Source organism: Peromyscus eremicus, chromosome 12 (assembly GCF_949786415.1).
Source record: "Peromyscus eremicus chromosome 12, PerEre_H2_v1, whole genome shotgun sequence".
NCBI lineage: Eukaryota > Metazoa > Chordata > Mammalia > Rodentia > Cricetidae > Peromyscus > Peromyscus eremicus.
In genome coordinates, this window is record NC_081428.1 from 12,936,806 (window position 1) to 12,947,460 (window position 10,655).

Genomic DNA, 10,655 nt, shown 5'->3' on the forward strand with positions numbered 1-10,655 from the left:
CTGAGTAAACTATCTCAGGAGCTCATGGTCTTAGCAGCTTAATTAACCTGAAGATAATGTTAATGGTCATAGCTGATGTTAATATCAAGCATTTGTGATGCTTCCGGCATGCTGTATTCACACATATTCTCATTTAATTCTCATAATGCCCTAGTAAATGAAGAACATTAAGAATGTGCCTTTTTCTTACTTTCAAAGAAAGCTTGAAGGCTGGTAAGGCTGCACAGCCAATGCGTGGCTGCACTGTGAAACATGCGGAATTGAGGTCATCAAACTTCATTGTTAGCCCCCTGAGAAGTAGCATCTCCCAGCATCTCTGAATTCTTATGCTGATACTTGTCTTCATTTGCAGCACAGGCTTTTAACTGCTCTTTGTTTACATGGGGGTACAATTTTTGCAGTAAATATTAACTTTGAACATTTCACTGCACTTTGGAAACCATGAACACTATATGAAAGTCAAAGTTAGATAGAATCAAAATAAATGCATTAAAACCATGAAAGTTTAGAAATGAGGGGTCCTGTTTTCTCTCTGATTTCATTCTGAGTTGTGTTGTAATTCAGATAGTTTCTAGATGGCAGGGTTGTTTTCATAGCATTTTATCCTAACACTGAGTTACCTGGGCAATATATGAGTGGCGTGGATTGTCGGATTCTACTCCAATCTGAGATTCTAGGAAGCCATGCAGATATACAATTCATATAACTGCCTTTTGTTTCCTCTATTATTGCTGTTCCTACTCATGGCTCTTCTTGTTCCAGTTCATGGAATTGGCTGTTTCAAAATTACTTTGTGCTGAGGAGGATGATAATGAGCAAATAACAGAGCAGACACAGAGAAAGTAGAGATCTGCAGAGTAGCTTGAAAAGTCAAAATAAATAACAAAGAACAGGAAGATTGTCTCATAAGCATGATGGAGATTTTATTTTTACCTGTCCCTCTCCCTCTGTGTGTGTGTGTTTCTGTCTCTGTCTCTCTCTGTCCCTCTGTCTCTCAGATGCAATGGAGATTTTTTAGAAGTTCTTTCTCCTTACATCTTCTACTTTAGTTGTTATGTATGATTTCTTGAATCACTAATATCTAGACAAATATTTTATTCCATCTTTTGGAACACTGTTACATGCTCAGAAGCAAATCAATAATGATTTTGACTCCTCATTGGAAGTCTTAACTCTCAAAGAGGAAGCAGCAGTAAATGGTCTTCAGCAGTGGTCTCCTGGCAACAGAGTTTCCAGGCAGATCATGCTGAGGACAGAAGTGAACAGAAATAAGATGAGAGATAGTAAATTTAGAAAAGGAAGAAATATATATATATATATATATATATATATATATATATATATATATACCTCTGTGTGCACGTGTGTATGTGTGTGCATGACTTGAAAAGAATTCAAAGGAAAGATTTTGGTTTTTGAATAATTTCTTAGTGTAGATTGTAAGATTTATAGCTATTTTTAATAGTGTTTTAACTTTCATCAAAATATATAATATCCAATATCTTTTTCCTAATAGAATTTTGATTTAATTTGATTATAAAATAGTTTTACTAATTTTTTTTATATATATATTGCGAGTGTCGTTGAAATTTTCTCTGGTCCTGCCCAGCCCCATGGATCCCACAGCCTCTTATAAACAGAAGCTTATATTAATTAAAACTGCTCAGCCATTAGCTCAGCAGTTTTAATTTAACTAGCTGACTAGCTCTTACATTTAAACTTAGCCCATTTCTGTTCATCTATATGTTGCCACACGTTCCATGGCTTTTCCTATGTGTTACATGCTGCTCCCTGGACAGCAGGCTGGTGTCTACTCACTCCGTCTTTCTCTTCCCAGAATTTTCCTTGTCTGTTTATCCCGCCTATACTTCCTGCCTGGCTACTGGCCAATCAGTGTTTTATTAAACCAGTGTACAAAAGCATTAATTTTGTTATATGTAATTTTAATAGGTTAAAGTTATATAACCTTCCTTTTGTTTAGACAGAAAAGGGGAAGTGATGGGGGAATGTCTTTTTGTCTTGCTCTGATTGGTTGATAAATAAAGCCTGTTGGCCTATGGCAAGGCAGCTTAGAAGCCGGCGGGAAATTCAAAGGGAGGGAGAGGAAGAAGGCCAAGAGAGACGCCAGCTAGCCGCCCAAGGGGCTGCATGTAATGGGATGCAGGTAAAGCCACAGAACATGTGGCAACATATAGATTAATAGTTATAGACTGACTTAAGATATAAAAGCTAGCTAGCAAAAGGCTTGAGCCGTGGCCATGCAGTTATAATTAATATAAGCCTCTGTGTGTTTACTTGGAGGATGCAAGGGGGAGAGATTTGTCCTAACCGCCAGCAGACTAGGACACAGAAAAGCTCCAACTACATGAGAGCAGTGGTTAAAATTTACAGGAATTAAATATTTAAAAGTGGGTCCCCCATTCACGAACAGATTCGAAACTCTCTAGAAAAATGAATTCTCCACAAATTGCTTTTTATATTAGAATCTCAAAGTACCCTTAACAGTCTTAAATTACTATTCTGAAATTAGAGCTGTTGTCAGAGTGAGTGGTTTTGTATCTATATGGAATCCAATAAAGTTGTAAAACTGAGTATTCTGAAAGACAAGAGAAAAAAATAATGTTAAGTTTCCCATAATTATGTCCACTCTCATTTTCCTTGGCTTACTTATCTCCAGAATTAATTATTAAATAGATTTTTTTAACTGCACCAAATATACTCAGACTATCTCTGTCAGGCAGGTTATAAATATCTTGACAAAAATAAAGTATCATATGTGAATAAGGAATAAAAAGGAAAAAAAATCATAAAAATATTCATCAATGGTGGCAAATCCCCACCTGTTCCACATGGTCCTGAAGAAGAAAGGACTTGAGACAAACAGCTCCTCTATAGTGTTTATTACATCTCACTGGTGTATTGCACCAACTGGTGTGGGTGCTGGTGGCACAGGCCTTTAATCCCAGCACTGGGGAAGCAGAGGCAGGTGGATCTCTATGAGTTTCAGGCCAGCCTGGTCTACAAAGTGAGTTCCAGGACAGCCAGGTCTACACAGAGAAACCCTGTCTCGAAGGAGGAGGAGGAGGAAAAGGAGGAGGAGAATGGATTAATTTCTTACCCTGGTGACTAAAAAGACCAAGAGAAACTTCAAGGACTTTTTTCAAGTGATTTTTTTTTTCAGGAAGGTTATAGAATGAAATAATTAGTGTATAGGAAGGACCCGGTGACTTTTATTTTCTTTAACATTGTCTAAATTCACAAATAATATAATCATAATCTCTTATTGCAGTATTGCTCTGTAGATATAGCCAGGGTACGTCTTGGTTACTCTGCTTGCCAAGTCTGTTCTGCTTTCCACTTGCCCCGGGATATCTTTCTGGGAAAGCACTATACATAGCCCCATCTCATCCCCTTTTGTATGATTAAAAACAAGGCCAGGATCAATTTGATACATAGATGTTAATTCTGCCTATGATGTGTTTCAAATCCAGATCACTCGAGTGTTCCTGCAGTCCTTGTCTTGATTCTGCTTCTGAATGTCTGCCTTCCGTTTTTGCTTTTCTATACAGATAATTCTGAATTTCCAAGGCATGCCACTGGATTTCACTTCAGCCTGGGTATATAGACAATGCTGTGATTTAAAATCCTATGCTGTTCATTCAGGATGCAAAGAATAATTCACTACTGATGTTTTGGATTTTGTACTCTGTGACTGCTTTTGGTTTTTAGTTATTGTTGCCCATGTTCTGTTCTATCCTGAGGCATTGAGACATTGGGCCAAACCAGCCAAAGTCTTCTGCATTGTGGTTTTCTTTCCACATTCCACAAATATTTGTATCCCTTAACACTTACCAATACTACCCATCATTCCTTCTCTCTCCTTCTCCCTCCCTCCTCCCCTCTCAGTGTGTTCTTCAGTAGACTGTAGTTAATTTTTATAATACTTTAGAGAGATGCACAGCGGTCAGATTTGTATTTAGTCTAACTGTGGGGATCCTTCCATCAAGATAACATGAGATGCTATTGGGACTCCTTATCTCCACTGTACACAGGTGAAGAAAATGAGGCTGAGATAGCTAAGCGTGAGATGGGGGAAAAGACAGAGTGTGTGCAAATGAAGTGGAGAAGATTTCAATCCCTGTCCTCCATCCTGGATCACTGCATGCACCTTGCTCCAGACTTCCCTCTTGGCATGGGAAAGCAAACAGAACCATCATATGATACTTTCCAAGGTTCTATGTAAAAGTCCTCTCACAATCAGGAGATGAGATTAGCCACAGACACATACACTGCACCCTGTGATTTAACCCATCCTTAGTGCAGGGCCAAGGAATGGGAAAACAGCCATTCAGCAAGGACCTTTGCCACCTTGTTGGTTTTGTTCTAAACAAAGGTTTCTATCACCAGCACTTATTAGCAGGACATGTCTGTCCTTTGCTTTCAGTGTTTATACACATAGAACAAACACGAAGCTTATTAGAGGAGCAAGCTGTGCCTAGCCCACTACCTGTTCACAGGAAGCTTTCCCATCTGGTGGCTCAAATGTAGCAGCACCTATGAATTTTTGGCTCCTACTTAGCCCTTAGGTCTTGTGAGGCTCAAGGTACCATTGCTCAAAGGAATTTAAGTATCTTCTCTGCAATGTCAGCAAATATTTCAGATATCGTGTGAAGCTTCCCCCCCCCCACCTGCCACTCAAAGCCAGCAGTTGTTGGACCACATGCTTTTGAAAAAAGAAGGGTAGATAACTCGGTTGCTGCCTCAGTACTATGAGAGCTGAGGTGCTGGGGGAGAGAAGCAAGTAGCGGAGAACAACACAGGGCTGTGGCTCAGCGCTCCTGATCCATGCTCTCCTTGGCTGGTGTGCCCCCTTGTATAGCTGCCTCTAGCTGCAGAGCCTCTCCTTTACTGAGTACAGGAGCTTGCTGACATCTGCAAGGGATAACTGTCCCTTCATCCACGTGCCACCTGATGGTCTTCCATCATCCATTCCATGTAGACAGACTCCCCTGGAGCAGTTCTATTATACTTTCAGGAGGGTATATCAGAACCTGTCCCACATGCTACTGTTATGTGGTCAACACCTGGACCACAGGTCATCAAATTCCTCATCATAAAATGAATATTTGCTTCTCTGTTAATATGCAGCTTGCAAAGTGGTGGCATTGCGATGATATTAGAATGCTGAAGTCTTTGACGGATTTAAATGAGAATAGAAAGGTAGAACCCCATGATGAGATGAATGAATATGGGAAGTGACAGACACATCAGAGACTCCTCTCTCTGGCATGGGAGGACAGAGAGAAAGCAGCCATCTGCAAGCAGACGTCTTCCCCTTGAACTTTCTAGCCTCCAGAACTGTAAGAAATAAATATCCTGTTTGAGCCCTGTATGTGGGTTTAGTTATAGCTACCCAAGTTGACTGTGGCAGTGCTCCATGTGGACAGGGCATAAATTCTACCTGTCCTACAATAGAACACTACACTGCTGTGAACTCCTGCTCTCCCAAGAAAATACTGTGTTCTCTTTATTTTTATTACCTTTCTGCTTTTGCTTTCTACTGCTAAAAAACAAAACAAAACAAAACAAAACAAAAAACAAACAAAAACATTCTTTTCCTCTAGCTAGTCTCATCTACTTGCTAATCTTCAAACAGAAGCATTCAGACCCAGCTCCTTTTTACAAATGTAGCTGCCTAGATGCCTGCTCAGACTGGCTTCTAGCTATTCACTCATCATACAGTTGTATCCTGCTCTACTGGACTTGCTCAGAATTCTAACTAACCTGTGCTGCCTCCTTCCTCCTGCAGACTCCTTTGCCTTACTTACTATAACACCACCTATATGCAGCTGACATAACAAATATGCCTTAAAGAAGTCAGTCTAATTTAAAACATGAGTAATGTGTTTCCTGAAGGTCTGGAGACCAGAAACAGATGTCAAACAGGACCCCACACCCTCTAGCCATCTCTAGTCTAGATGTCTAGATTCTAGTGTTGATGTTACTCTTTGGCCTATACTGAGACTTGTTACAGCACACTTAGTTGATCATGATCACGTGGCCTTCTCCTTTTTCGTCTGTCACATCTCCCTTGTGTATCCCTATGAGGATAGTTGCCACTGGTGCCTAATCAGATGGCCCAAAAAGATCCCAATACCTCAAAATCCTTAAGTTAAGTGTATCTGCCAATGGCTATTTCCAAATATCATAACATTCACAGGGTCTGAGGTTTAGGACTTTAACATATCTTTTATGAGGACCTCCCTCCCACCACACTGAACCACTATACTAGTCAATGTCTTTCCTCACTCCAGTCACACAGCAACCTCCCAGCAGGTGTCCTCATCTCCATTCTTGCTCCTTGTAATCTGTTTATCATTCTGCTTGCATCCTTTGGAAACAAGAGTTGACCACTGGCCCCTAACCTCTTCTGTTACCACCCACTCAACTGTGGCTCTAAGCCTCTTGACCATGAGCTAATCTCTGTGTAGGTCCACCTGCAGCCATTAGTCAATCGCCTTCCTACCTTCAAAGACAGAAAGAGCATTTACCATGTTGAACTCTGTGCTCTTAAAATAGCCTTGCATCTTTTCATGCTTCTGTGGGTTTCTACCTCCTTAGTTTTCTTCCTTAAGTAACTTATCTTTTAGGTCAGATTTTAATGACAAGGTTTTAAATACCTTATTATCTCAGATATGCTGTGGAATAATGCTTTTGTTCACTGGTTTAATAAAACACTAATTGGCCAGTAGCCAGGCAGAAAGTATAGGTGGGATAAGCAGGCAAGGAGAATCCTGGGAAGAGGAAGACTGAGTCAGGAGATGCTAGCCCACCATCCAAGGAGCAGCATGTAATGACACAGAGGTAAAGCCATGGAAAACATGGTGACATATAGATTAACGGAAATGGGCTGGGTTTAAGTGTAAGAGCTAGTTAGTAGTAAGCCTGAGCTAATGGCCAAGTAGTTTTAATTAATATAAGCCTCTGTGTGTTTACTTGGGTCTGAGTGGCTGCAGACTGGGCAGTACACAGAAAAACTTCCAACTACACAGATATTAGATATAACTACTGTGTAGTGATCCATCTTCTCTGTTAGAGGTCAAATATATTATCTTCTAAGTCACCCTTGTATCAACAGGAAAATATTTATGACAGATATGAAGAGATGGGGTTCCCACTCCTCTCTGAGGGAAGTATGTAGTGACACCAAATTTAGCTGCTTGAAATTTAAAACCAAATAAAATATATGACACAAATGAAACTTGTGGGCCTAGTTTGAGACCATGTTCAGTCAATTTAATCCAGCAGAAAGCTCAGAATCAATATCTGTGTGTAGGTCTACCAAAGAAAATATTCTACTTTTAAAGAAAGACTACCCCATGTTTTTCAATGTGTTTTAATTGACAAATGAGAAGAAGCATTAATGTATGTGTTTACAGTGATATTTTGATATATATATGTACATTGTGGAAAGAGAAAATAGGGCTAATTGATATCTTGGCTCTTAATTGTCTAAAGTGAAAAGAAGTAACATACAATATCTGTCATCATAGTGTAGCCTTTGAGTTTTTTCCTAATACCTTTGAAATAAAACTATATCTTTCTAAAGTAAGCATCATTATTTTAAGAGCCATCTTGGTAACATGCATAGTGCCATCTACCTGTATTCCCAACATTTTGGAAGCAGAGACAGGATGATTCTGAGTTTGATGCCAGCCTGGGTTACATACTAACACTATGTGTGTGGAAGAGGTGTTGGGGGTATGAATGTGTGTGAGAGAGAAACAGAGAGAGACAGGGACAGAGACAGAGAAACAGAAAGATTAAAGCACTGAATAGACAATGACAACATATAATTATAATTACTCATATGAAATATTTATTACTTCCTATATGATTATCACATCTCCACAGACAAGACTGTTTCTTACTTTGAGAATAAGTGAGATAAGAATTATTGGAAAGAGGTATTTTCCCTCTCAGAATTGGACATGATATTACCAAAAATTATGTGAAAAAATAGTTTGACTTACAACCAGTCAATGTACATTGAGTTTTGTTCCTATTGCTCCATAATTAATCATCACACAGAAATTTAATTCCATTCCAATCTTCTCTTTAGTGCTCATTAGGTTAAGATTTCTCCAGCTACTTCAATTTCCTTTGCTGACCTGCAGCAGCCATGTGACTGAAGCAGAATTTCTGTTAATTAGCCAGGGAGCTGGAGGGAACCCCAAACATCTCTAAGCCAATTATATTCTATCCGAACAAAAATCAGACTGTATGATGTTATTGAAGAATAACTCAAAGACTAATTTTTAATTTATGATTCACAGAACTTTAAGCGCACAGTTCCAGAGGTCAGTTAAGAGGTCATTGATTAGAGACTGAAGCAAAGTTCCTATTGGTATGTGCTTGTTATCTTAAAATTCTACTGAATACAGCTAAAATTAGATGTGTTTTCTAAATACACATTCACTTTCAGAAAATACACTATTTTCCAACTATTAAGTAGCAGGATGGACAAGTTTGTGTTCTGGCCTCACTGTGAGCATTTTCCTAGTCTGACCCTTCTAGTGTTTCCTATAAAAGGTCAGAGCACCCCTTCTGCAGAACACTTTTCTTTGGGAGTTATAAAAGATCTAATCAACTAAATTTATCCTAAAACTTTATAGCCATATATAGCCATACAGGAGCATCTGAACAGCCTACTTTTCACAGTAAGATACATGTTACCTCTAGGCTTAGTAACTTTTAAATACTAGGATTATTCAAAAGCTTTGAGTGCTTAGGGTAGCAGATGGTTACAATGGGTTTTTGGGAGTTTGATTTGATGAGTCAAAGACAGCCATGAGTGAATTTTATGCTCTTCCACTCCCTCCTCCTCAGACTCTTCCCTGGACCAATGCCATTGTCAAGCTGAGTCTTCTGTGCTCTTTCCCAAGATTGCTGTACAATTCTTTTACTAGACTTTCTTGTTATAATCTACCATCCACAAGTCTACACTCCAATCCACACCTGGAGTTCTCCCCATTTCCCATCCTTCCCAGTCTCAACTCCTTTATGATATCATTGAAACTTTTCCTAATCTTCCCACCCAAAAGCCAGGCGGGAATTTTGGTTTTACCAACTGCACAAATCTACAGTGTATGTGTGTTGTGGGATAATCTCTTTGTACACTATGAAGATGAGTCTCTGCCAAAGCACCTTCCAATTGGTTTAATAAAAAGCTCAATGGACAATAGCTAGGCAGGAGAGGATAGGTGGGACTCCTGAGAAGACAGAGGAACTTGGGGGAAGAATCAAGGAAGTGCAGAATTCACCAGCAAGACGTAGAGGAAGTCCGGTGTGCAATACTAAGGAGAGGTAACAAGCCACATGGCCAAATGTAGATTAATATAAATGGGTTAATTTACTTTATAAGAGCTAGTGGGAAACAAACCTAAGCTAAGGCCAAGACTTCATAATTTATAAAAAAAAATCTCTTCATCATTATTTGGGAGCTGACAGTCCAAAGAAAGTCTGACCACATACGTGAACATTTATCCCTTGTTAGCCATCCTCTTACTTCTGCTTCTGAACCATCCTTATAAACTTATATTTTTTCCTCTGTGTTTAAATGGCAGGTTTGAGGACAGATAAGTAACCCAAGCTCGGTCATCCAGAATAACTCTGGCCTTGGCCATGTATTGATCTAGAGATTGTTCTCTGACCCCAGCTAGCTAATTGCATTCTTTCTCTGGAACTGTCTCCTATTGAAATGGGACAAGATAAAAATTGAATTTTTTTGCAAGTAGATAATAGTAAGATATAAACCCAGAAACAATTTGGATGTAGCTATAGCCATATCTCCTGAGAGCAAATGAAACAGTGGTCTGGGGAGAGTGGGTTGCTTATGAATGACTTTAATGAGAATGAGGCTAGATCCTAGGAAAAAGCCAAAGGTAGCAGCTCTAATCCATCACAGCAGGCTGGCACAGGTGAGGCTGTGAGCAAGACCAGGAGAGAAGTGTGACAAGGCAGCATCTGCCAGGTCTGGGCAGCCTCCAGCTCATAAGAGTGGCATCCAGAGGATAAATGTCAGAGCCAGGCAAACTGCAGGCAGGAGACAGCCTCAGTAGACAGTGATCAATCATAGGTTTGTCTAGGCACAGACAGGGTCCAGGAAGAGTATCACAGTTGTTTGGGAGAGTGGCCAGGTTTGAATGTATAGTCAGGCTGTCAGCAGAACCATGTAAGCAAACTCTGGCCGAGGCTCAGAGGCTCATTATCCCATCAAGATCTGTCACCTGCTCTGGCAGTTCTTTCAGGAAGGTCTCATCCTCCGGCATCAACCCAGGCCTAGGAGACCTTGGTAGACCTTTCTACTTTAGGCCATGAAGGCCAGCTGCTGCTCTGTCAGGGCGATGACTGTGAATGTGCTTGTGGATTTGAAATTCTCTACCCTGCAGTCAGTGAGAATAAAAAAAAAATCCTTATGAGATCCAAATATGCCAAGATAATGATTAGTTTTCTTCTTTCTTTTTCTCTTTTGTGAATCATTTTAATGATTTCACTTAGCACTTTACTCCTAGGGAATTTTTAGTAACTTGTCTCTGTTATTCCCAGAATAATAACATGGGGGAAATCATATATATTAGTGATTCTAGCCTTCA

The 10,655-nt window shown here is 39.7% G+C and overlaps 1 protein-coding gene and 1 long non-coding RNA gene across 2 annotated transcripts in view; one reads left to right on the forward strand and one right to left on the reverse strand.

The window, feature by feature from the left end:
• Window positions 1-10,655, forward strand: part of Cyyr1 (cysteine and tyrosine rich 1) — a 98,242-nt gene that overhangs the window by 66,616 nt on the left and 20,971 nt on the right. The window lies entirely within an intron of this gene.
• The window catches only part of LOC131922445 (uncharacterized), a 7,332-nt gene continuing 6,566 nt past the window's right edge, over window positions 9,890-10,655 (reverse strand). The window contains exon 3 of the long non-coding RNA XR_009382287.1: window positions 9,890-10,445. This is a non-coding gene — a long non-coding RNA (uncharacterized LOC131922445). The remainder of the gene's footprint in view (window positions 10,446-10,655) is intronic.